Raw genomic sequence first — 27,764 nt, 5'->3', positions numbered from 1 at the left:
TTATTTTTTTTATCTGACAGCGTTGCACTGGTATAGGACAAACATGCAGCATGGTCTTTTTTACGAGACTCGAGATGTTAATGTCTTTATAGGTGCTTTTACAACAGCTCATGCTCGACTAGAGTTACGATCTAATGGACAAGTTGAGGGATAAGCTTCTCTATAGCGATACTGATAGTGTCATCTATGTGTCTAGAGAAAGAGACTGGGAAGCCCACTAGGTCCATATCTGGGTGAGCTGACAGATGAGATTGGCAGTGATTAATATATCACAGAATACTGTTGGACCTAAAACATGTGGGTACAGAACTGCAAAAGGAAAAGTGTGTTTAAAGGCAAAGGGGATAACATTGAATTTGGAAAATTCCAAAGTTATCAGATTGGACCCATTGATCAGTCTTGTTCACAGCTATGTAAATTCATCTGACAGCACTCAACACATACTGGCCCGCACAGACAACAAAAAAAAGATGCTCACATTGCATAACACATCAAGGTTGTGTATAAAAAGAGAGTACTTCTCTCTGATTTTAGAACATTACCTTATGGCTACTGATAAAATTCTCGGTTATAGAGGGGTAAAGGATACACATGGGTTTGATCTGCGGTTTCAAAACCCTTTTTCAATGGTCCGCAGTGTATGGGATTATTTTCCTGCCAAATGTATTGCAGTCACAGATCGAAAAATAATGCGCATAAATAAAATATTTAAAAACACAATTTTTTTGTGTGCTTGCGTTTTTAAAAGTTGCAGTTTGAGTTTCATGTAAATCAGGGGAGGCTTCAGCGTCACCATTAGCCGCAAGTTCTAGATTGACAGCTGCGCCTCTAGCCAATCAGTCCAAGGGGGAGTTAACGTCACTCCAATGCGACTCGTGGCTGCTGTGGCAGGTGTGTGAAGATGGATAACCAGCGTCAGCAGACAAATCTCAGGTAATTATCTCAGGTAATAAGACATAAATATTTTGTTAGTGGGTGACAGAAACATTTCCTTTGTGTATTATGTTATTTTCTGCAAGCACTATGTAGTCCGAATAGGCCGATATCTAGCCTGTTAACACGTGTCTTGTTAGTTTGGTTTATTTACCAATACTTTATATTTTAGGCAGTTGGGCTGCACGATAAATCACACGCGATATTTAATTTATCTTGTCAGTAAAACTGGTTGTGTAATCAGCGGTAAATCTCCATCACCTGCGCGCTTTCACAAGGAGCAGCATTAGCGTTCGACTTGAAGCAGCTGCACAGAATGATCACTGTATGACATCAAAGTACCGCGAGAGAGAGCAATAAGAGAGCATACGGATCCAATGCATTCGGGTCGCTCGTGCGGTACTTTCATGTCATACAGTGATCATTCTCATATGTCATACGGTGATTGAGATTTACCGCTGATTACACAACCAGCTTTGCTGACAAGATGCGCATTAAATATCACACAAAGGGAATGTTTCTGTCACCCACTAACAAAATATTTAAGACCAATTACCTGAGATCGTCCGGGATTTGCCTGCTGACGCTGGTTATCCATCTTCACACTAGAGGCTGACATTGATTGAAAACAAAATCACTATCACAGGATTGGGGTTGAGACGGGACGGGAAAAAATTTTGGTGGGACCTGGAATCGTAATAATACTTTGATCCCCAACTTTCTACACAAATATGGCCTGCCTTTTAAAAAAATAAAGTATAAACTGTAGTTTTATATTTTAATTTTGAACTCAATTGTACTCGCCCTGTGTCTTTATGCTTTCCTGTTTGCTTTAATGTGGCTGGTGAAGGACAGATCGGTAACGGCTGGTCTATGTGGTACAGTAGCCTACATCGGGCAGTACATCCAGAAGCCCATCTATCATTCATAGACCTCAAATATAGCTTTTCATTGAAAAGACATATGTAGTAATAACTTTTTATGGCCGTTCAATCTAATGTTGACCTACAGAAATGTGCGCTATTGAAGTGTGTGTGGACACTGAACAGCAGGACAGATGGAGGCTGTGCTCTCACTTGCTCTTAAACTGTGAACTTGAGCGAGAAACTCCATGTATGAAAAATAAATCTACTGAGAGTGCCACTCTAGGTGTAGAGAGCAATGTCTATGCTCAAATGAAAAAAAAGAAAAAAGAAAACGTGTGTGAAATGCACAATGTGCATTAAGATTGCTTTCAGTTCAATAATAAAAAGGAAAAAAAAGAAATAAAAAGTATTTAACTAAAGTGGGAATGCCGTGATCTGTGCTGTATTTTTTCACTTTAACTGAAAGATTCCGTCTGAAAAAATAAATAAATACAACATGGGAGAGGGAGAGATCGTGAGTCATTCCGGGAAATGGGATGGAAATTTCTACCAGTTTTTTTCGTGGGATTGGGACAGGAAGGGATCTTTTTTTGCGGGAGGGGGACGGGAGAGATTTGAAAATCCACTCCCGTGTCACCATCACACTCTACTTCACACACACACACACACCTGCCACCACAGCCACGAGTCGCATTGGAGTGACGTCAACTCCCCCTTGAACTGATTGGCTAGAGGCGCAGCTGTCAATCTAGAACTTGTGGCCAATGGTGACGCTGAAGCCTCCCCTGATTTACATGAAACTCAAACTGCAACTTTTAGAAACGCAAGCACAGAACGTGGAAACAAAAGCAAAGGGGAAAAAACCACAAGCACACAAAAAAATAACATATGAGCAGGAAACCTGATTTTGCTTGAGATTTGGAAAATGTTGAATTCATGTTTCAGTTTTGTGCAATAGAATTTTAAATGCGTTTACATTTTTGATTTACGCTTCTTATTTTTTGATCCACGACTGCGCTTTTTGTTATTAAAAAAAACTGCATTTGTTTTTTGGTTTTGTGCGTTATTATTTTACACGTTTTTAAATATTTGATCTTTGCTGGTTATTTTTCGCCCTGTGACTGCAATACATTTGGCGGGAAAATAATCCCATAGCAGTGGTCCTTCGTGCTCTCGAGAAAAACATTTTTTATAAAGATGTTGAAAGCATTGTGTGCATTTATGGTTTTTGGCAACCACTGTATGGTGAATTGTTGAAAATGTATGATATTAAATTTATCGAAAGTATCCCACATAACCTGAATGATGACCATTTGTTCCCACTCAATAAAATGAATATTTAGATATTAGATGATATTATGAAACATGCTAGCAGTAATTCTGAGGTTGAATGAGTTTTCAAACAATATGTTTATCACAAAAATTTGAGTGCCCTGTATATTTTCAAAAATTCATTTTTTCAGGGTAAGTCCAGTAGGACCATTAGCTTGAACACAAATTATTTGGGGTTTAAAAATCTGGTAAAATCCCAGAGATGTTACCAAAATTAATATATTAGCAAACCAAATGTAAACTCAAACATAACATTTTTCATGGAATGATATCAAGATGCAACTAGTGAACCTAATAGTTACATTATGGGACACTTCATCTACAGCGATATCATTGACTTGATTGCAAATAAATGCACAGACACCATTTAAACTGAACAGAGATGACATCACTGAATTCAATGATCAAACTGAATGATTTTCCTAATGAATGTTGTTCAATTGCTTTGACGCAATGTATTTTGTTTAAAGCGCTATATAAATAAAGGTGACTTGACTTGACTTGACCTTATGATTGATTATAAAGCTAAAACACCTGAGCAGTATCGTCTCAGAACTGCTTTCATAGGAAATGAATGGGAAATATGAAAAAATGTGAAAACTCAGTGAATCTTTTTTTTTTTTTTTTAATTCAAGTTTATTTGTATAGCGCTTTTTACAATACAATCGTTACAAAGCAACTTTACAGAAAATAATGTTTCTACAATATTTAGTAGTAGGTTATGGTGGTGACTGTCAGTTTGTGCACGTTTGACAGGATTTTTAGAAAAAATTAATACAAGACGTAGTCTGCCAGACGATGAACATTATTAATATTATTAATTAATAATTATTATATGATGCAGTCACACTTGTAGCAATAATTGTTAGTTCTGTTGTTGATCCAGGGTCAGCATCATCTGAGGTCCTCTGAGGGTCAGCATCATCTCTTCTCAGGTGTTCTGGATCCAGACTGGAGCTTGTGTAAATCCTAGTTACCACGGGATGAAGATCCAGCAGAAACAGAGAAACACATAGAGACATCATTAGCATAGCTGCTGATCCAACAGTAAAATTAGTTTAACCCAAGTTAATGAATAAAAATGCACATTTGATCAGATGCAACTACACTCACAATTAAAAAGATACATTATTCGAATGCTTGACGAAAGAGATGTGTTTTTAATCTAGATTTAAACAGAGAGAGTGTGTCTGAACCCCGAACATTATCAGGAAGGCTATTCCAGAGTTTGGGAGCCAAATGTGAGAAAGCTCTACCTCCTTTAGTGGACTTTGCTATCCTAGGAACGACCAAAAGTCCAGCGTTTTGTGACCTTAGGGTGGGTGATGGGTTGTAACGTGGTAGAAGGCTAGTTAGGTACGCTGGAGCTAAACCATTTAGGGTCTTATAGGTAAGTAATGATTATTTTTAACTGATACAGAACTTAATAGGTCGCCAGTGCAGAGACTGTAAAATTGGGGTAATATGATCATATTTTCTTGACCTCATAAGGACTCTAGCTGCTGTGTTTTGGACGACCTGTAGCTTGTTTATTGAAGAAGCAGGACAATATTTTGGTGGTAAAAACTACGAATCAGCCACTGGTCAGGAAAAAAGTGTGCAGCAGTCAAGGGGTGACTCTCCAGAATATCAGGAGTGCAAAATAGACACCAAATCAATAAATGGAAAAAATACAAAAGGGGCTCTCTCTCTCTCTCTCTCTCTCTCTCTCTCTCTCTCTCACACACACACACACACACACACAGAAATGAACCGGTAAGACTGCAAGAGAGCACATTGTGAGAATATGTGAAATCAATAAATGAAAACAAAAAAACAAAAGGCTTGCTTTCTCTCTCTCACACACACACTCACACACATACACACAAATGAACTGGCAAGACTGCATCAGAGTAAAATGTTTTTTTTTGTTTGTTTGTTTTTTTATAAAATCAATAAATCATATATCAAAAATATATATCAAAAGAGATTCCCATTCTCTTTCTCTAACATTTATTGAAGTACATTGAATAAAATATTAATTGGTTACAAAATGTTTGTATAGTGTTTTAGTGATCACTTTTCATTCCGTATTTTGTTGGATTTTTTAATTATTAAATACTGAGTAACAAAAATGCTTTCTATGTGTTCCCTTTCTAACAAGATTTTAATGTTTGACTGTAATCATAATGTAAAACCTGGGTGCTGTTCCATAAAAGCCGCTTAGAAAAGCGGGGATTAAAGTCCAAAACCTGACTTGAATGAGCCGAGCTAAACATCCGCGCTTAAATTGGTTCCATAACAGTAAGTTGAGGATCATGTGATCTTACTAATTTGAGTCAGGTTTAAAATTCTAGATAATTCCCCGTGCACGCCATTGTTTAAAAGTCCTGAAAAGTCGAGCATGGGTCAATCGATTTACTGTGGGCTACCATGGCAACAGAACAGCATTTGCTATTGGAAACATATCAAGAATTTAAAGATGTCATCACCAAAAAAGGCAATACAGCGGCAATAAATAAAGCAAGAGAGAAAGGTTGGCAGGAAATTGCTGATCGTCTCAATGTGTAAGTAGCAGTGTAAGCTCTTTAAAATACTTTATCAACATTGAATGTGTGTCATAATGTGTGTAAAAATACATTGCAAAGTTTGTGTGTGAATAACATTAACGTTAATTGCTTTCAAACAGCAGCAACTTAAGTGAAGGAAAAAGAATCTGGCAGGAGGTGAAAATAAAATATAAAAATATAGTTCAGAATGGTAAGTAAATCTAATGGTATGTATAAATGTAATGCCAGCTTGAAGTTACAACTATTCAGTTTTTTTTATGTATTTTTTTAATTGCAGCGACCAAAAAGAAGCCCGAGGTTGCTGGCACTGGGGGAGGGCCACCACCAGCAGCTTCACTCCTGCAGAGGAGCTGGCTTTGGAAATTAATAAAGGGAGGGCCGTCCTTGAGAGAATAGAGGGGGGGACATCATCTAAAATGATATCACGTAGTATAGTGAGCATATAAAAGGTGTGTGTGTGTGTGTTTTATTATCATTATTCCTCCTGACTAACTGATTTCCTCCTTCCTCAGGCATTGTAAACCTAAGTACATCATAGCAGTAATGTCACGTAGAGGTACTTGTGCTACTGTAATGGTGCATTTTGGTAAAAAAAAAAAAAAATGTTTTTCTATCAAGATTCTGTATGCTGTATGGATCCACCAGACATCATGTTGCCTGTGAGTATGAGACCTTTTAAATCAGTCATGTAAGCTAATGAGTTTAACTGAGTTTAATCAGTGGTCACAGGGAGAAGGCCCATCAGTTGAGGAGGATGAGGAGACTGTGTCTGTATGTTCAAGGAGGCCTGAGGTAGTCACAGGTTCCATCTGATACTGTATTGAATATTATAAACTGTACTTGTGTGATAAAATGATCATAATGTGTTTTCAGGATGCTGACACTGTTCTAGAGCCCTCTCAGTCTGGGACCACATGTGACAAAGTGAGTATTAAGAAATGAAAACAATGTGACAAGAGTATTCAATGAAATAACTTCAATCTATGTTGCTACAGAACCCAGAAAAAAATAAAAGGAGTGTATAAACGCTACCTCTTTAAACAAATGGAAGCAATTGATATCGACATCCAGTATAAAAAAACTGAAGATGAGGAAGTTGGAGCTGGAAGTTTAAAAAAGAAAAAAAAAAAAAAGAAAAAGAACATTACCTTTTTGATCACTTTCCACAACATTTATTTGTGTGTTTTCACCCCTAACAGGCAGATTCACTCTGAATAAAGACAAATCACATTAAATACTTTGACTTCTGTGTGTTTGTTCAACTAAGGAGGAAGTTGAGGGGCCAGTGGAACATTTTAAAGGCTACACATGGTTTAGACCATATTAAGCAAAATAATCATTTGCATATGTGTCTCGTATAAGTCTGCCTGTTTCGTTTTCTTCCAATACTGCTCCATTGCCCCAGTCTTCCTCTTCATTCATTGGTTGCCTCTCTCTCCTCAGACAAGCAATGTTATGGAGCACTACACAAGCAACTATAATGTCACATGCCCTAGGTGGAGTCTCTCTGAGGTGCTTCAGGCACTGAAACCTTGACTTTATCAGCCCAAATGCCATCTCTATACGACCTCTTCTTGTGCGTGCATGGGCAATGTTGTAGCGGTGCGGTGCTGTGCTCTGTCTGGGGCTCCTGATAGGGAGTCAAGAGGTAAGGCAGGCATGGGTATCCCTGGTCTCCCAGCAAAACTCCTGAAAATTCTCCTGCATAGACAGAATGAATATATATATATATTATACAAAATGTAGGGTTTTTTTCTTCTTTTAAGACGTTTTGTGATTTAAGTGATTACTAGCACACCTCTTGCTAGTTGCTGGTAGAGAGATGAGGCTCTAAAGATTCTAGTGTCATGCAGAGAGCCTGGCCATTTGGCCTTTACATTTGTGATGATGGAATCTGCATCACTAATCATCTAAAATAAATTAAACCTGTAGGTCTCTACATTTTAATTGCAATAAACTAAACACTGGTGCCCAGCTTAGTACACAACACTCAGTGCTAGAGCATAGCCTTCAATATCATCTCAGTGGGACCGTACATGTACATTGATGCTGTGTACTGATTTCCTATTCACAAAGTCCGCTTCATGTGGACCAGACGGACACTTAATACACACATGGGTGCAGGCCAATGCACTGATAACATTTGGGAAACCTAGGAAAATTATTTGTTTGTTTTAAATATGTCCCATGTAAAATCAACAGTCAAGAAATATTTCCTTGTTTTATAGTTATTTGAACTTACCAGCTATTCCATAAAAGGCATGTTTAATGGTACGAATAGCTTTGTGGCCAGGGAATGTGATGAACACATTGAGTAGTCTTCTTAAAGAAAGGTACACAGTTCGTACAGAGCGGCAAACTGATGCTTTGCTGATATTCTCTGCATCTCCAACTGTGTACAAAAATGTTCCACTGGCAAAAAAGTGCAGTGCAATGCACACCATCTGTGGGACTGTGAGCGCTCTTGTGGCGTGTATTATTTGCAATGTATGGGCTTCGTAATCTACAAATATATGCAATCCCATCTCTTGAGAACCTATATCGCTCATACAGGTAGCTGTCATTAGAAGCCAATGGGTCTGACATGTCTCTGAAATAGCTCCCTCATCCACCACCTCATCTATGAAAGGACACGCCATGGTTAAGTTTGGAGACGAGTTCAGCTCCCTATTTATATACTTTTAATTAATTCATTACCAAACTCATTAACCAAACTCACCAATTAAACACACAAGTTTTGAACATTTCTTAGTGTATTTATACCTTATAATTTCTTACATTTATTAGTAAAGTACATTTCTTTCTTTCTTTATTTATTATTATTTTTTTTTTTTATTAATAGTGGTTAAGTAAAATAAAATGACATCAAAATACCAGCAGGTGACTATAAATGGTATGCTCGTTAAGCCTGAACTCAGACTTAGCCTGACAGTTAGCCTGCCCCGGACCAGGTGAATTTGCCAGCAAAAGTTGCCGGGGTAACTGAGTTTGAACTTTTTTAAGTTTGATTTATGAATCTACCAAAAATAAGCCTGACTAACCGAAATAAGCCTGCCTTGTACTCTAATTTTGGTTTATGGAACAGCCCCCTGATACTTATCTAACCAAAAATAGCTAAACCTTGACAAAAAGTAATCTTTTAGAATGTCTAGAATGGGAAGTCATGGCCTAATGGTTAGAGAGTCGGACTCCCAATCGAAAGGTTGTGAGTTTGAGTCTCGGGCCGGCAGGAATTGTGGGTGGGGGTAGTGCATGTACAGATCTCTCTCCACCTTCAATACCACGACTTAGATGCCCTTGAGCAAGGCATCGAACCCCCAACTGCTCCCCGGGTGCCGCAGCATAAATGATGAACACTGCTCCGGGTGTGTGTTCACAGTGTGTGTTCACTGCTCTGTGTGTGTGTGCACATCAGATGGGTTAAATCAGTGGTTCTCAATTCCAGTCCTCGCGCCCCACTGCTCTGCATATTTTGCACGTTTCTCTTTGTTAACACACCTGATTCAGATAATCAGCTCGTTAGAAATGAACTCCGTGCATGAACTGTGTTCCAACTGTTCATTGCTCCCTACTCCCTGAGCAGGGGAAATCTGTTGACGTTTACCTCACATTGAAACATTGCAAAATGCAATGAAATAAATACAAAACCTTAAAAAATGAAGAGATGAGGACTAAAAAACTATGGAAATCCAAAAACCTCTTTATATATCTATATAGGGTGCTAATACAAGACGTTACGCAACATTACAAAAGTTTTTATTTTTTGAATGCCTCCAGATTGCCCAATTCTCAATGATGTAAATGCTTTTACTATATTTTAATGTAAAATATTGCATTTATTAAAAAATATTAAATAAATAAAGAGATTAAAAAATAATAATTCTAATGGAGAAAATAGCTCATTAAAAGTGTATAAATATTGCATAGTATCATAAAATTCCTGGAGAAAAAAAAAGTTACATTTCAAGGCTTCGGTCACTTTTGACTGCGAAGAAGGTAAGTGTGGCTCCTAAACGAATAGGGCCAGAGGGTTAAGAAACCTGTCCCTTTTGAAGCTATTATTAAAAGTCAAGTCACCTTTATTTATATAGCGCTTTAATCAAAATACATTGCGTCAATGCAACTGAACAACATTCATTAGATAAACAGTGTGTCAATAATGCAAAATGATAGTTAAAGGCAGTTCATCATTGAATTCAGTGATGTCATCTCTGTTCAGTTAAATAGTGTCTGTGCATTTATTAGAAATCAAGTCAACAATATCGCTGTAGATGAAGTGACCCCAACTAAGCAAGCCAGAGGCGACAGCGGCAAGGAACCGAAACTCCATCGGTGACAGAATGGAGAAAAAAACCTTGGGAGAAACCAGGCTCAGTTGGGGGTCAGTTCTCCTGTGACCAGACGAAACCAGTAGTTCAATTCCAGACTGCAGCAAAGTCAGATTGTGCAGAAGAATCATCTGTTTCCTGTGGTCTTGTCCTGGTGCTCCTCTGAGACAAGGTCTTTACAGGGGATCTGTATCTGGGCTCTAGTTGTCCTGGTCTCCGCTGTCTTTCAGGGATGTAGAGGTCCTTTCTAGGTGCTGATCCACCATCTGGTCTGGATACATACTGGATCCGGGCGACTGCAGTGACCCTCTGATCTGGATACAGACTGGATCTGGTGGCTACAGTGACCTCGGAATAAGAGAGAAACAGACTAATATTAGCGTAGATGCCATTCTTCTAATGATGTAGCAAGTACATCGGGTGTTATGTGAAGTGTTTCCTGTTCCGGTTTACCTAATTAATGCAGCCTAAAAATCCTTTAACGGATTTGGAAATTAAAAGTAAATTAGTGTGTTATGTGTAAGCCAGGTTAAAGAGATGGGTCTTTAATCTAGATTTAAACTGCAAGAGTGTGTCTGCCTCCCGAACAATGTTAGGTAGGTTATTCCAGAGTTTAGGCACCAAATAGGAAAATCTGCTGCCCGCAGTTTTGAGAATGTAACGGATGTAGAGGATATAATGTAAAAGGAGCTCATTCAAATACTGACGTGCTAAACCATTCATGGCTTTATAAGTAAGAAACAATATTTTAAAATCTATACGATGTTTGATAGGGAGCCAGTGCAGTGTTGACAGGACCGGGCTAATATGGTCATACTTCCTGGTTCTAGTAAGAACTCTTGCTGCTGCATTTTGGACTAGCTGTAGTTTGTTTACCAAGCGTGCAGAACAACCACCCAATAAAGCATTACAATAATCTAATGTTGAGGTCATAAATGCATGGATTAACATTCTTTTTGACACTGAGAGCATAGGCCGTAATTTAGATATATTTTTGCGATGGAAAAATGCAGTTTTACAAATGCTAGAAATGTGGCTTTCTAAGGAAAGATTGTGAACAAATAGCACACCTAGGTTCCTAACTGATGACTTATAATTGACAGAGCAACCATCAAGTCTTAGACAGTGTTCTAGGTTATTACATGCAGAGTTTTTAGGTCTTATAATTAACACCTCTGCTTTTTCAGAATTTAGCAGTAAGAAATTACTCGTCATCCAGTTTTTCATATCGACTATGCATTCCATTAGTTTTTCAAATTGATGTGTATCACTGGGCCACGAAGAAATATAGAGCTGAGCATCATCAGCATAACAGTGTTAACTGCAACAGCATAACTAGTACTGAGCCTTGAGGTACTCCATACTGCACTTGTGATCGATATGATACATCTTCATTCACTGATACGAACTCCCTATATATTGGCACACTCCCTATATATTGGCTTGTCTCACTTCTTGTGTTTGTGAGAACGTTGTTTCGTGTCTAATCTATGTCCCTTGCTTCTGTGTTGTTTGTGTTGGATGTCCGTGTCTTTCCCCGGAAACTCATCCACTCTTCGCACTTCCACAAAGCATCACGACTTACCTTCGGCTCGATTCCCAGCAGTTCCTGTGCCATCCTCTCCTGCTGCCATCTCACCTTCACCATCCGGATTACTCACCGTCTCCCCACCATCTTGGATTGTCGTCTTCCCAGCAATGTTATGTACTGTTGTTTGTTTATTTCATTAAATTGTTAAACTTGCACTTGTTTCCAGCGTCTCCTTCACCCAGTTGTCACAGAACATTCTCACCACCATGGAAGCAGCGAGCACCAACACTCTAACAGACTGCACCACAGTGTCAAACGCATGGATCAGCAGAGGAGAGCATCTCTAACACCGGACGCGCTGTCCAAGCGCTGGTGGCACAGGTGTCCGAGCTCACCCAGCAGATCCATCAGCTCACCTCTCCCACTGCGCCCATCGCAACGCCTGCACTGCTCGTCCCTCGGGAGACCACCCAGGATCACTTCCGGCAAGAGCCGCGACTTCCGGCGCCAGAAAACTACTCCAGTGAGCCAGCTTTCTGCAGAACTTTTATAAATAAATTTTCCATGCACTTTGCCTTTGCCTTAGTTCACACTCACTCTACTGTCGGGCAAGGCCGCCCTATGGGGGACGGCGGTGTGGGAAAATCAACATCCGTGTTGCGCCTCATTCCACAACCTCTCGGAGAAAATGAGGAGGGTATTCGATCGAGCCGCGGCCGGCAGGGAAACCGCTCACCAGCTCTCAGACCTTCATCAGGGAACCTCTTCGGGCACGGATTACTCCATTCAGTTCCGCACCCTGGTGGCCGCGTGCCAGTGGAACGAGGCGGCGCAGTGGGATCGATTCCTGCATGGGCTGACCGACCGTGTTCAAAGGGAGATCTACCTCCTCGAGCTGCCCCCCACACTCAATGGTCTTATTGACTTAGCCTTATGAGTTGATGCCCGGATTAATCGCCTGGGTCATCAGACCAGTCCTACGCACTATACCATCTCTCTGGACAGGGGGCGCTCGAGTCGAGAGAACGCGGTCGGTCTGGTCGACGACCACGAACCCATGCAGGTGGGTAGAGCTCGGCTGTCCCGGAGGGAGAGAGAGCGGCGGAGGTCCCAAGGACTATGTCTGTACTGTGGAGGCTCAGAACATACCATCTTCTCCTGCACAGTAAAAGAGCCAGCCCGGTAGTAAACTTGAGGCTACTATCAGGTGGGATCTCCGCTGGGAAGTCCTCAACAACATCATCGACTCTCCTTCCGGTGAAACTGCGGTGGGAGAATCACACTCACCACTGGACTCCGGAGCCGAAGGTAATTTCATCAATTCACTCCTTGCACGTCACCTGAACATTCCTGTCATGCCTGTGTCTCTTCCCATCCATGTCAGTGCACTCAACAGCCAGGAACTGCCTCACGTCACACACTACACAGAACCCATCACTCTGCTCACCTCTGGCAATCATTGTGAAACTATATCCTTTTTCCTCATGGACTCCCCTGTAGCTCCCATTGTGTTAGGTCACCCCTGGTTAATAAAACATAATCCACGAGTGGAGTTGGGTTCCAACACAGTCACATTGTGGAGTGAAAGTTGTCATGAGTCTTGTCTGGTTTCTGCTTGTCCTGTTGTCCCTGTTTCTGTCTTTCAGAAGGAGAACATGGTGTTGCCAAACGTGCCCGCAGAGTATCTGGACCTGAAGGAGGTGTTCAGTAAGTCCCGTGATGCTTCTCTTCCTCCGCATCGTCCTTACGACTGTGCCATAGATTTACTGTCAGGTAAGTCTCCGCCTAAAGGCAAGTTATACTCTCTTTCTATTCCTGAGAGGGAGGCCATGGAGAAAATACATTTCTGATTCCTTAGCATATGGGTTCATCCGTCCTTCCTCTTCTCCAGCGGGGGCGGGATTCTTTTTTGTGGGTAAGAAGGATGGTTTTCTGCGACCTTGTATGGATTACCGAGAGCTGAACAACATTACGATAAAGAACACTTATCCGTTACCACTTATGTCTTCAGCTTTCGAGAGGTTACAGGGAGCATCCATATTCACAAAATTGGATTTATGTAATGCTTATCATTTGGTCCACATCAGGAAGGGGGATGAATGGAAAACCTCCTTTAATACCCCCAGAGGATAATTTGAATACTTGGTGATGCCGCTCTCCAACTCACCAGGGGTTTTCCAAGCACTCGTTAATGACATGTTGAGAGATATGGTAGATCAGTTTATATATGTTTACCTGGATGACATACTGATTTTTTCTTCATCTCTCCAGGAACACGTTCAACACGTCAGATGAATGCTCTAGAGGTTACTTGAGAATTAAAATAACAATTGATTGTTTTGTAAAGGATATATAGTTGTGTGGCTACAATGATGCCTTAGAATCATTCTTTACTATGAAAATACTTCTTAAAAGTGGAAACCTTGTATTTTGTAATGACAGTACTGTGTTTATCTGAGGTGAATGTGAAGAATTGTTTAGTTTGGCTGTCAACTCAAATAATAACTGGTATTTGTCATTTCTTTTGAGGTTTTTCACCTGTTTACTGCTATCAAGGAATGGTAAATAAAAGACAAACAACTGTTCCCATGGCTGTTTATTGAGTGAAATCCAGTTAAAAGCTTCATGTGGAGGGATTGTCCTTTTCAAGTGGGGAATTGCACAATGAATAGATCAGAACTTGACAGTGAAAAACCGTCTCTGAAGACTGGAGAAGGACCAGAAGAGTGACCACACGTGTCCAAAGAGACAAAGAATGTTCCCGTCCTGTTGCTGTGATTTGAAATGGCTGATTCATTACTGGTAGAACAGCTAAAGACCACAAGGACATCAGCGAAACGTCAGTTTTCTAGGTTGGCCAATAATGTGCTACGAATGCATACAATGATGTCGGAAGAGGAGCTTCGAGACAATTTTAAGAAGATCTCTGAAGAAGCTGGCAAAGTCCTGGAAGCCAACGATGATGTAGAGGGGCAATGTATTGAAGAAAGCTCTGATGCAGAGGAGTTGAGTGAGCAGCAAAAGAGGGACTTGGTCAAAACAGCTAATGAGTGTGAGAAGAAATATTGCAAGAGCTAAAGGACCTCATACAAAAGACATTCTGGGCAAATTTCGGGGAATATGAACTGACACAATCAATTACAACAGCAGAGTCGCAAGCAGAAAACGTGGGAGCTGTGGACCCAAGTTGAAACCCAGATGCATATCACTTCATGATCGGACAGCTAGAGAAATTTGTGAAGACTGCGAAGGAGGTGCATAAACTTTGCACCCCCCCCCCCCCCCCCGCAGAGCAACAACAGTTCCAGAGTCGTATTCAAGGCCTTGAGACTATCCTGCCAAAACTCTCAATAAGACAAGCAGACTTTACAGGGGCACATGTCAGAGAAGAAACCAGCAAATTGAGTACTACTTCAATCAGTTGTGTGGCCACACCAGCAATTAAATTAAAGCCAGCTGTCCTCCCAAAGTTTTCTGGCATCCGACGAGAATTTCTCCGGTGGAAAAAAAAGATTGGGAAGCGCTCCAGATGCAGGGAGAACCAACTGGATCCAAAGAGGTTAAAAAGTTCCAACTTCTCGACAGTGTGGATGAGAAGATAATACGAGACCTCTGCCTTACAACTTGCATAACTGCTGAGGACATTTTCCGGGTCTTGGAGAACCGCTTTGGTAATAAGACAACTATAGCCCTTGAAATAGTAGAAGAACTCCAAAGACTCCAAGCAGTTAAAGGTAACCAGCCTAGTAGGATTGTTGAGCTAATACAATCTGTAGAAAAAGCCCTGGTCGATCTGAACGAGCTTGGCAAGACTAGCGCAATAAAGAACCCTCTTGTAACAAAAACGATAGAGAGTAAACTTCCTGATGGTCTGAAGAAGGAATGGCTTCTTCATGTAGCTGGCAAAGATGATGAAGCAGAGGAGGACAAGCGATTTGACTACCTCGTCAAGTTTCTTCAAGGTCAAGAAGCCATCTATGAGAAGCTGGACCAACTGAGAGAGGAGGAACCAAAACCAAAATCTGAACCTCGGCAAGCTCGAACCAGAACCTCCACCCAATTAAGCAACAAGGCTCAAGGATGTGTGGTCTGCGGAGATGGCAAGCATAAGAAAAGGCTATATTTCTGCCAGAAGTTTCGCACTCTTAAGTTGTCAGAGAAAAGAAATGCTGCAAAAAATGCCTGGAGATTCACAATGAAGGTGACTACTGTAAATCAGAGTTTCTGTGCAGGAGGCCAGACTGCATAGAACAGTGTGCTGCAGAACACCACTATTACCTTTGCCCAAGAGCTGGTACGTTCAAAGGGAATGTTGTCCAGGGGTCCAATAACAACGGCAAAGTGGGAGGTGACACAAGAGAGTTTTACACCCAAGCTCAAGAAGAATTTGTTAAAAGTCTCTCACCTGAACTTGCAGAGAAGTGTCGCAATGCCTTTTGCAACACCGTAGTCAGTAGCTCTCATTTGTCCAACCAAAGCAGTCTTCTAGCAGAGAATGGAATAGTGGAGTGGCCAGTCATCATGATGCTCTTAGAGGTCACGGCCAATGCAGGACAAAAAGTTGGGACTTTGATCGACCTGGCAATCGGATACAAACTACATAACTCATAATGCAGCTGATCGTTTGAAGCTTAGAAGTGAAGCCATAACCCTTGTTTAGACAGCATTGCAGATATCCATAAACATGTGACAGCCAAAAGACTCCAAAAGTTCTTTCCAGATGTCCCCCAAAATGAACTGGTGAGACCAAGACAGATACAGCTTTTGATAAGCCATAAAGAAGGGCCACTGGTCCCACAGAAAATACGAACCGTTGGGGACCTTGTACTATGGGATGGGCCATTGGGAAAGACAATTGCAGGGACACACCCTGGTCTATTTGAAGAGGTTACAGTTACAGCACACCAGTCCAGAGTGCACTTCGCCAGGTCTATGAGAACAGCAGCATTGATGTATGAAGAACATATCTGCACCAAACCTACCATCAAGTCGTCTTATTCTGCTATTACCACTCGGGATTTTATTGAGTGGTGGCGATGGGATAGCATTGGCACCCCCTGCACTCCAAAATGTGGAGGATGTCGCTGCGACAGTTGTCAACCTGGTGGCAAAGAAATTACTCTGGCTGAAGAAAGGGAGCTGGAAGTTGTAAGGGGTGGCCTGACTTATGTTGGTGCTGATGACCACAGTGATAGTCCACATTGACATGCAAGAAATCCTTGGCTCATGGACCCATCTACATTGCCAAACAACAGAAAAGCAGTGGAGGCAACCTTCCTCAGAACAGAGAGACAGTTCGCCAAAGAACCGCAGTGGAAAAAAGCCTATGGAGCTCAAGTCCACGAAATGGTTGACCGCCGGGCTGCAAAGAAGTGGACCAAGGAGGATCTAACCAACTGGAATGGACCTGTCTGGTATATTAGTCATCTTATTGCACCCAACCCCCATTCTGTTACAACTCCGGTAAGACTTGTCTGGAACAGCAGTCAGAAGTACAAAGGCCAAAGTCTTAATGACCTTTTGATGAAAGGTCCTGACGTTCTCAACTCGATTCGAGGTGTCCTCCTCAAGTTCCGCCAAGGCTCCTTCGCCGCTCTAGGAGATGTCAGAAAGATGTATAATTCTGTGTGGCTTGAGGAGAGGGAAGTCCATCTACACCGGTTCTTGTGGCGTGATTCAGAGGACGATGAGCTAGAACAATACGCCATAACCAGAGTGAATATCGGGGACAAGCCAGCAGGATGCATAGCACAACTTGCTATGAGGGAGACCGCTAACCTGCCTCAATTCAGCCACCTCACAGAGGAATGTCAAGTATTACATGAGCACAGCTATGTTGATGACATCTTGACATCCCATAACTGCCGTGAAAGGCTCAAAGTCATTGCAAAGAATGTGGAGCTGATTCTAAAAGCAGGAGGGTTTGCATTGAAGCCTTGGGTCTTCTCAGGCCAAAGTAAAGGAGAAAGAGAAAAGGCATCACCAAATATTGTTGTCCTGCCGAACCAGCTTAAGGAGGAAGAGAACAAGGCACTCGGTCTCAGCATCATTGTGGATCAAGACATGTTGCATGTCATGGTGAGGGTCAACTTCTCCAGGCGGAGGAAAAAGATGAGACTTGGACAAAACCTGCTGCTAGAAGAAGTACGAGCACAGACACCAGACCCGCTGACAAGACATGAACTGCTGAGTCAAGTTGCTGGCTTGTATGACCCAGTTGGCCTTACAACACCATTAAAGCAAAAAGGGGCTATCTTGGTCGGAAGTGCATTCCAAGAGGCAAAACCAAAGTGCAGCATGGTCAAGGACACATGGGACCTTCCCCTGTCGGATGAACTCCACAAAGATGCAATTGGAATTTTTGAGGAGTACGTCCAGCTAAGCAAAGTAATGTTCCCAAGAGCCCTTACTCCACCAAAGATAACAACTGAACCAGTGGCTGTCACTTTTTCAGATGGTAGTGAAAGCTCCTATGGTGCTGTCCTCTACCTGCGGTGGAACTGCAACAAACAATTAACAATTCGACTAGTGGAGTCAAAAGCAAAGCTGACACCTCTAGACCAGAAGGGGGATGCGGTCAAAGCAGAACTTTGTGGTGCAGTTTTTGCAAGTCGCCTGAAAAAGTACTTTGAACAGCATACCCAGATCCAGATAAAAAGGTGGTACCATTTGTTAGACAGTCAGACTCTTCTTGGAGCTATCCAGCGTGAAAGCTATGGATTTCAGACTTTCTTCGCTAATAGAATTGGAGAGATCCAAGAGAGCACACAGCTACAGGACTGGTGGTGGATCCCTGGACCACTCAACATAGCCGACATTATCACTCGAGGAGCTGGGCCAAAGGAACTTGATGCGCATTCAGAGTGGCAGCAAGGGCCAGAGTTTCTACATCTTCCAGAGAGCAAGTGGCCAATTATGTCATCAAATGATGTGTCTGTAACAGCTCGAGAAAGTATTAACAATATGCAAAAGAAGTCGTTTGTGGCTGCACTCACCAGAGCTCAAGTGAAAAGTCTTCCAAGTCTTGCGGGACGACTTCCTGCTGGTGCAGCTGTCCTAAACCTAGTAGATGAGAGGCGCTTTAGTAGTCTAAAGTGTCTAATCAAGACAGTTGCTTTTATCTGGAGAGCCGCCAAAAGGTTTACATCTGCAACAAAGTCCATTGAGACCCCAAAGTGGGAGGCGATTCCAACAAAAGGAGTTATCAACGTCACAGAATGTCAAGAGGCAATAAGAGACATCTATCTTGCTGCTCAAGAAGGGGTAACATTTCCAGTCACTACTACGGACCGCTTGGTTGTGTACAGGGAGCCAGAATCTGGGCTACTAGTCTGTGGTGGGAGAATCCATGGCTTCAGGGAGGATGCCAGTTCCCCTTTTGCCTTTCAATGCATGGGTCTCTACTTTAGTGGCACGGGAGGCACACAATGAGGGTCATGAAGGTGTGGCTGCAACCTTGCTGAAAATGAGGAGGAAAGCCTGGGTCATCCAAGGGAGGAAAACTGCCCAAAATGTAGTGGAGAACTGCCTTTTCTGCAAAAAGTCAAGAGCAAGAAGGAGCAAACAGGTAATGGCTGACCTACCTCCTGAAAGAACCACACCTGCAGCTCCATTCGAGTTCACTACAGTCGACCTCTTTGGACCGTACCTTGTCAAAGATGACATCAAGAAACGGGTCTCCATGAAAGTGTGGGGTGTCGTCTTCAGTTGTATGGCCAGCAGGGCAATTCATGCAGACCTGGTCAACACAATGTCGACAGAGAGCTTTTTGATGGCTTACCAATGCTTTACTGCAATAAGAGGGCACCCAAGAAAGATCTGGAACTTCATCGGCGCCAAACCTGTCCTAAGAGAGCTGTACCAGTTCCTGGATGCTCAGAATAGGACTTCAATGGAAGAGATGTCGGCTCAAAAAGGTACCAAATGGGAGTGGACAATTCACCCTGCTGACTCACCTCACCGCAATGGGGCTGCTGAAGCCGCTGTCCACATTCTCAATAAGGCACTGCAGAGCCTGGGCAACAACACTGGCCTCAGCTACAGCGAGCTTCAGACAACACTACAACTTGCTGAAAACCTTGCCAACGAATGCCCAATAGATGCCAGGGTGCGGACCCATGAAGAAAGTGTGCAGTATGTGTCACCAAACACACTTCTCCTGGGCCGAGCCTCTTCAAGCGGTGAGATCAGAACATTTGACTTTGCAAATTACCCTTACAAGAGACTCCGAGAGATGCAGAACCAGGTCAACAAGTTCTGGAGGTCTTGGAGCCAGCTTGCCGGCCCAAACTTATTTCTGAGAAGTTAATGGCACACTTCGCATCGCAATGTTGCTGTCGGAGATATTGTCTGGTTGTGCGACCAAAATGCAGTGAGGGGCCAATTCAAGCTAGGACGGGTCGTGAGAGTCAATCCAGATGCTAAGGGCATTGTTCGAGACGTGATTGTCAAAGTGGTCCAAAGCTCCTGCCTTCCTGTCACAAAACCTGCACTAAACCGTCCATCGGTCAAAGTCCTGAAAGAAGCTTTCCAAACCACAGTCCTGCACAGAGATGTTTCACGCCTGGTTGTCTTGCTACCAGTTGAGAACCAAACTCTGAGCTGACTGGCAGTAAGCAGGTGCTGATTTGCGATCTTTCCATCGGTTCCCATGGGAAGATCGAGTGGGAGGTGTGCTGACAAACTGCCTGGGAGCTCCTCAGTGGTGAAACTCCTCCTCCTTCAATCAGTGGTGAACCAGGTGGAACAAATCTTCCAGGTAATCTGTCGTCACAACTTTTCTGCCAAGAAAATACGAAATACCTCTAGTTTTGTTTTTCTCCAGCTGCGCTCCATTTTTCAGGCTGCTGTCTTTAGGGTGCGAGTATGCTCATTATACCATGGTGTCATACTGGTTTCTTTAACCTTCCTCAAGTGTAAAGGAGCAACTGTATTTAAAATGCTAGAAAAGAGAGAGTCCGTAGTTTCTGTTACATCATCAAGTTGTTCTGAGGTTTTGGATATGCTAAGGAATTTGGATACATCAGTAAGATAACTTAAAAAGCAGTCTTTTGTGGTAGAAGTGATGGTTCTTCCATACTTGTAACAAGAAATAGAATTTACAATTTTGCTATATGAAGTTTGCACAAAACTAAATAATGGTCTGAGATTTCACCACTTTTCTGCATAATTTCAACACTATCAACATCAATTCCATGTGACAGTATTTAATCTAGAGTATGATTTCGACAATGAGTAGGTCCTGAAACGTGTTGTCTAACCCCAGTAGAGTTCAGAATGTCTATAAATCCTGATCCCAATGCATCTTTTTCCATTATCAACATGGATATTAAAATCACCAACTATTAAATCTTTATCTGCAGCCAGAACTAACTTGGATGTAAAATCACCAAACTCTTTAAAGTCTGTATGGTGCCCTGGTGGAACACCGAAACAAAGACATGTTATTTTAAAGTCAGCTTCAGATGAGTTCACAGCTACAATGCGTGAACTAGCTCTCAACATCATCCATGGTAATATACCACTCACTACACAGCAATACCAGAAGCTCAAGAGGAGAAAAGCAGAGATCACATTTGTCGCAAATAAAAAGATTGGGCTAAGGAGAAAGAGGCAGATGATTAACCAGCAGGGTGGGTTTCCCTTTTTATCAAGTTTGATTGCATCTAAATAATGTCTGGGATGAATTATGCAGAGAATATGTATATTGTTCCACAACACCAGTTGTATAGGTTGAGAACATTCAACCACCACAAGTCTTTACAGCAGGTTGTGGAGAATGATCTGGATATGACTATAAGAAATATTTTGTACAATAATGATCTGGAGGCATATGAGAAAGCCAAGATTTACACCTCTGTTTTGCAGAGGTATTTAACATTGGCTAGGCTGGGGGACAAGGAAACAAATACATTAACACTAAGCTTTCCAACACCAAATGGGGGTGATAAAGTACAACTCTCACCTACTAGCACAGATAGCCATGATGCTATAGATTTTGTTGTGGATGAAGTTTTAAAGAATTTTCCACAGAGGAGATTAAAAAATATTCATTACATTTTAGATAAAATGTCTAAAACATAAAACATCGCTTCATGGACTGACTCGGGAGAGTTCGTGTTTAAAGGTAGAACAATCGAAGTTTCACATATACTGGACTTAGTTAAAAGTGTAACAGCTCCACAGAAGAATGCAGATGAATGAAGACCAACAGCATGGCACGAGTTTCTGGAGGCTTTTGAAACATTAAATATACCATATTCAACAATAGCAGACCATTGTGTTAGACATGCTATTAAATCTTTCAAAACCAGAACCCCTTCAATTCTGAGTTCATCAAAAAAACAAAACAAAAAAAACAAAGAGATCTCTCCTGAGAACGTCAAGTCAAGTCACCTTTATTTATATAGTGCTTTTAAACAAAATACATTGTGTCAAAGAAACTGAACAACATTCATTAGGAAAACAGTATGTCAATAATGCAAAATGATAGTTAAAGGCAGTTCATCATTGAATTCAGTGATGTCATCTCTGTTCAGTTTAAATAGTGTCTGTGCATTTATTTGCAATCAAGTCAACGATATCGCTGTACATTTACATTACATTTACATTTAATCATTTAGCAGACGCTTTTATCCAAAGCGACTTACAAATGAGAACAATATAAGCAGTCAGGTCAACAAGAGAACAACAACGGTATATAAGTGCCATGACAAGTCTCAGTTAGTCTAGTATAGAACGCATAGCTAGGTTTTTTTTTTTTTTTTTTTTTAATAAATGGAAAGACAAGAAAAGGAAAAGTGCTAGTATAAGTTGGTTAAGTGCTGTCGGAACAAATCAAGAATGTTAAAAAACATCAGCGAATCAGGTTATTTCATGATGAATACAAAACCATTAACAGGTAACAGCGATCATCTGATCTCATGTCACTTTAGCTTTCTTTGATGCTGCAAATGTGCTTGACAAACAAACTGTCACTGCAGCCACAATAGCCAAAATATATAATAAGTGTTAAGAGCCCAACTAATGGAAACACTAATCACTGTTATGGTGTTTAACTGTAATGCTGTTATGGAAATTAAACAGATTAGAGTTAAACCTCTGTTAATTTTTGTAGACATCTGACAGAAATAAAGTCAGTCTGGTTAGTAATAAGTGAAGCTGGTAATGCTGTTTGTGGAGTTGTTTAATCCTCCTCTGCTGAGATCTTGAGATATTTAATGTGCTGCCATGCATTTCACCTATTGTTGCAGTGTGGTGCTTATTCCAACCAAAATTCAATGTCTGTCTGATGTCCGAGTTTGACGTCAGACAAAGTTGGGTTTAGATATCAACCCAACTTTAATTTTCAACCAAAATATGACATCTGACTGGCGTTTGATCAGAGGTGGGTAGAGTACCCAAAAACTTTACTCAAGTAAAAGTAAAAGTAATTCTAGAAATATTTACTCAAGTAAAAGTAAAAGTACTAGTCTTGAATAGTTACTTGAGTAAGAGTAAAAGAGTATCGGATAAAAAATCTACTAGTTAGTTACTAGTTACTTTGGGTCATATATACGGAGCCTTTTTTTATATAGATATATAGACAAAAAAATGTATGTAATGTATGTGTGTGTGTATAAATGTATATATTTCATCAGCCTTTAATCCAATTTATGTAATTTATTATAAAACCCTGTCTGTTTATTTAAGTAACAAATATAGGTGTCATGCCATAACATATTTTTAATACGACTGACTTTATTTTAAATGTGAATTTAACATTGAAAGTTAATGTGATATAAATATTGCTACTAATCTTTCATTGTTCAGAAAGAGAGCAAATAACATTTACATTATTAAACATAATTTTCACTGACAGTCTAGATTTCATTCACTCTCAGAAACTACCATTAAAATCACTGAAACTGTTAACACTGTGAAATCAATATCTTAATTATAGATTCGTACACACATCTGCACTTTGTTGTTTCTGACGAGAGAATTCGGCAGAAAGAGGTATTCAGTATTTCAGCGATGACTCATAGGAACAGAACCGTGTGTGATTGGTTATAATGCGCAGCGCTGTAAAAAAGCGTCTGTCTCTGGCTCAGCGCCAGCAAGCGATCACAGATCTGAATTTAGCAGCTGATGATATGACTTGCTGAACGTAAGATTAAAATCTTAATCGGCTATTCTTTGTCTTTTGGAAGCTGCATTCAACCTGTTATAAGCCACACACGTACAACAAACTAATGTCACAGTGGTATCGTGTACTGTAATCGAATGTAGCCCAAGTTATTACCTGTTAAACAGTAGACAGCACACGCGTTCATCTAATAAGGATCTCCATCGCAAGCAAATAATAGCCTTTGCAGATTAGCTTTCAATTCAGTGCAGTTCCATAGCCCCGTTTTCAACGCTGCTAATATTCTTAAACGTTACTCTGAGTGAACCGCTTCAGACACTCAGCGCGTGCGGCAGGGAACTGAACAAATCATTCAAACTGATTCATGAACCAATTCACTCGTTTGCCAATTGGTTTGATCAAGCCTTTGAACAGAGTTGACTCAAAAGAATGAATCATTCGCGAATGGGCATCGCTCATTGTCCAGAGAAAAGTAGACGGCGCGTTTGGAATAAACCGAAGCATTTATTGCATTAAGATAAAGTAACGAGAGGGGCGTCGCACACAGTAACGAAGTAAAAGTACAGATTTTTCCCAAAAAATGTACTCAAGTAAGAGTATAAAGTACCCATCTTTAAATATACTCCGAAAAGTATTAGTTACCCCGAAAAATTACTCAAGTAAATGTAACGAAGTAAATGTAACTCGTTACTACCCACCTCTGCGTTTGATTAGTTGGAGTCCAACGTCTTCCTGACGTCACATTGATGTACTGTGCCTGCTGGGTGGTGTTTCTTTTTATTTTTTACTTGTGTATTTTTGAAAATTTTGTACAGAAGATGCCTCTACCATAAAACAATGAAAACACAGATTCTAGGAGTATAGCGTAAATATATTTAGACTTTTTGTAAGTATAAGTCAAGCATACTTAAACTTAATTTTAAGTATATTTCTGAGAAGTACATAAAAAGTAAACTAAAAGTATAATTTCCTATTTTTAGTTTATAAGAAGTATACTAATAGCGCACTTGAATAAACTTCTTTTTCATAAGGGAAAACTAGAGCTTGGACAAGAAGTTGGATGGCTTGCTCTGACAGGAAGGGTCTAATCTTCGTGATGTTGTATAAGGCAAACCTGCAGGACCGGGTCATTGTAGCAATGTGGTCTGTGAAGCTTAACTGGTGATCCATCACAACTCCTAGGTTTCTGGCTGTCCTCGAAGGAGTAATGGTTGACGAACCCAGCTGTATAGAGAAATTCTGATGAACCAATGGGTGAGCTGGAATCACCAGGAGTTCTGTCTTCGTTAGGTTAAGCTGAAGGTGATGGTCATTCATCAAGCTAGAAATGTCACTCAGACAGCTGAAATGCGAGCAGCTACCATCGGATCATCTGGTTGGAATGAGAAGTAGAGTTGTGTGTCATCAGCGTAGCAGTGGTAAGAAAAGCCATGCTTCTGAATGACAGATCCTAATGACGTCATGTAGATGAAAAAGAGAAGTGGTCCAAGTACTGAGCCTTGAGGAACCCCAGTAGCAAGGGTTTGTGACTTAGAAACATCACCCCTCCAAGACACACTGAAAGGATCTGTCAGAGAGGTATGACTTGACCCACAGGAGAGCAGTTCCAGAGATCCCCATCTTTCTGAGGGTGGACAGGAGAATCTGGTGATTAAAGGGTGTCAAAAGCAGCAGCAGACAGGTCCAGTAAGATGAGTACTGAGGATTTTGAAGCTGCTCTTGCTAGTAGCAGGGCTTCAGTAACTGAGAGCAGAGCAGTCTCAAGTTGAGTGGCCACTTTTGAAGCCAGATTGGTTGCTGTCCAGGAGGTTGTTCTGTACAAGGAACATAGAAAGCTGGTTGAACACAGCTCGCTCAAGTGTCTTTGCAATGAATGGAAGAAGGGATACCGGTCTGTAGTTTTCAAGAAGTGCTGGATTTATAGATGGTTTCTTGAGCAGTGGGCTTACCCGAGCCTGCTTGAATGCTGAGGGAAATGTTCCAGAGTGAAGAGAGGAGTTGATAATGTGAGTAAGTGACGGTACGACTAAAGAAGAGATCGCTTGAAGGAGGTGAGTGGGGATCGGATCAAGTGGACAAGTAGAAGGTTGATTGGACAGGAGAAGTTTGGAAACGTCCATCTCTGAGAATGGGGAGAAGGAGGATAGAGTGTGCGTCGTTCATTGTGAAGTTGTCCTCAGTCTGCAGTGTGGAGAATTGGTCACTGATGGTTCTTGTCTTATTTGTGAAGAAAACTGCAAAGTTGTCCGCTGTAAGAGTCGATGGAGGAGGTGGTGGCGGTGAATTAACAAGACAAGAGAAAGTCTTGAGTGTCCGAGCGTCACAACAGCTGTTAATTTTGTTGTGGTAGTAGGATGTTTTGGCTGTGAAGACATTTGCAGAGAAGGAAGAGAGGAGAGACTGATACACACTGAGGTCGGTAGCGTTTCTTGATTTCTACCATTTCCTCTCTGCAGCCCTGAGTTTAGAGCGATGTTCACGGAGAACCTCGGACAGCCAGGGGGCAGATGGGGTGGTGCGTGCTGGTCTAGACAACAGTGGGCAAAAGTTGTCCAAGCAAGATGTTAAAGTGGAGCAAATAGTGTCCGTAGCGCTGTTTGTGTCCAGAGCTGAAAACTGAGAGAGTGCAGGAAGCAAGGATGAAACCACAGAAGAAAGGCGAGATAGAGAGATTGAGCATAGGTTCCATCGAAAAGGTGACCTGCGTTGGAGTGTGAGCCACTTCAGGAGAAAGTGATAGGTTAGCAGTAATGAGGAAGTGGTCTGAGGTGTGCAGTGGAGCAACTGAAGAGGTTTCCACAGAGCAACAGCGCGTGTAGATGAGGTCCAGTTGGTTTGCCTGATTTGTGAGTCTCTGCAGTAGACACTTGCTTGAGATCAAATGAGGCGAGCAGAGTTTTGAAGTCAGCAACCTGGGGTCACTTCATCTCTGTAGATGAAGTGACCCCAACTAAGCAAGCCAGAGGCGACAGCGGCAAGGAACCAAAACTCCATTGGTGACAGAATGGAGAAAAAAACCTTGGGAGAAACCAGGCTCAGTTGGGGGGCCAGTTCTCCTCTGACCAGACGAAACCAGTAGTTCAATTCCAGGCTGCAGCAAAGTCAGATTGTGCAGAAGAATCATCTGTTTCCTGTGGTCTTGTCCTGGTGGTCATCTGAGACAAGGTCTTTACAGGGGATCTGTATCTGGCGCTGTAGTTGTCCTGGTCTCCACTGTCATTCAGGGCTGTAGAGGTCCGGTCTGGATCTGGGTGACTGTAGTGACCCTCTGATCTGGATACATACTGGATCTGGTGGCTACGGTGACCTCGGAATAAGAGAGAAACAGACTAATATTAGCGTAGATGCCATTCATCTAATGATGTAGCAAGTCCATCAGGTGTTACAAGTGCAGTATGGATAACCTCAAGGCTCAGTACTAGGGCCGCTACTCTTCACGCTTTATATATTACCCTTGGGAGATATCATTAGGAAACATGGTGTTAGCATTCACTGTTACGCTGATGATACTCAGCTCTGTATTTCTTCATGGCCCGGTGAAACACACCAATTTGAAAAACTAATGGAATGCATAGTTGATATAGAAAAACGGAAGACGAGTAATTTCTTACTGCTAAATTCTGAAAAACAGAAGTGCTAATTATAGGACCTAAAATCTCTGCATGTAATAACCTAGAGCACTCTCTAAGACTTGATGGCTGCTCTGTCAATTCTTTGTCATCAGTTAGGAACCTAGGTGTGCTATTTGATCGCAATCTTTCCTTAGGAAGCCACGTTTCTACCATTTGTAAAACTGCATTTTTCCATCTCAAAAATATATCTAAATTACGGCTATGTTCTCAATGTCAAATGCAGGAATGTTAATCCATGCATTTATGACCTCAAGGTTAGATTATTGTAACGCTCTATTGGGTGATTGTTCTGCACGCTTAGTAAACAAACTACAGCTAGTCCAAAATGCTGCAGCAAGAGTTCTTACTAGAACCAGGAAGTATGACAATATTAGCCTGGTCCTGTCAACACTGCACTGGCTCCCTATAAAACATCGTATATATTTTAAAATATTGCTTATTACTTATAAAGCCCTGAATGGTTTAG

At 41.4% G+C, this 27,764-nt stretch overlaps 1 long non-coding RNA gene across 1 annotated transcript in view; it reads right to left on the bottom strand.

Annotated features, from left to right (window-relative positions):
* The window catches only part of LOC127964437 (uncharacterized), a 60,936-nt gene extending 33,533 nt beyond the window's left edge, over nt 1–27,403 (bottom strand). The window contains exon 1 of the long non-coding RNA XR_008155047.1: nt 26,685–27,403. This is a non-coding gene — a long non-coding RNA (uncharacterized LOC127964437). The remainder of the gene's footprint in view (nt 1–26,684) is intronic.
* Nucleotides 27,404–27,764: the final 361 nt, after the last annotated feature.

Source organism: Carassius gibelio, chromosome B9 (genome assembly GCF_023724105.1).
Source record: "Carassius gibelio isolate Cgi1373 ecotype wild population from Czech Republic chromosome B9, carGib1.2-hapl.c, whole genome shotgun sequence".
NCBI classification, from domain to species: Eukaryota; Metazoa; Chordata; class Actinopteri; order Cypriniformes; family Cyprinidae; genus Carassius; species Carassius gibelio.
The sequence above is the reverse complement of the archived record's forward strand: the minus strand, read 5'-3'. Positions and strand labels throughout refer to the sequence as shown.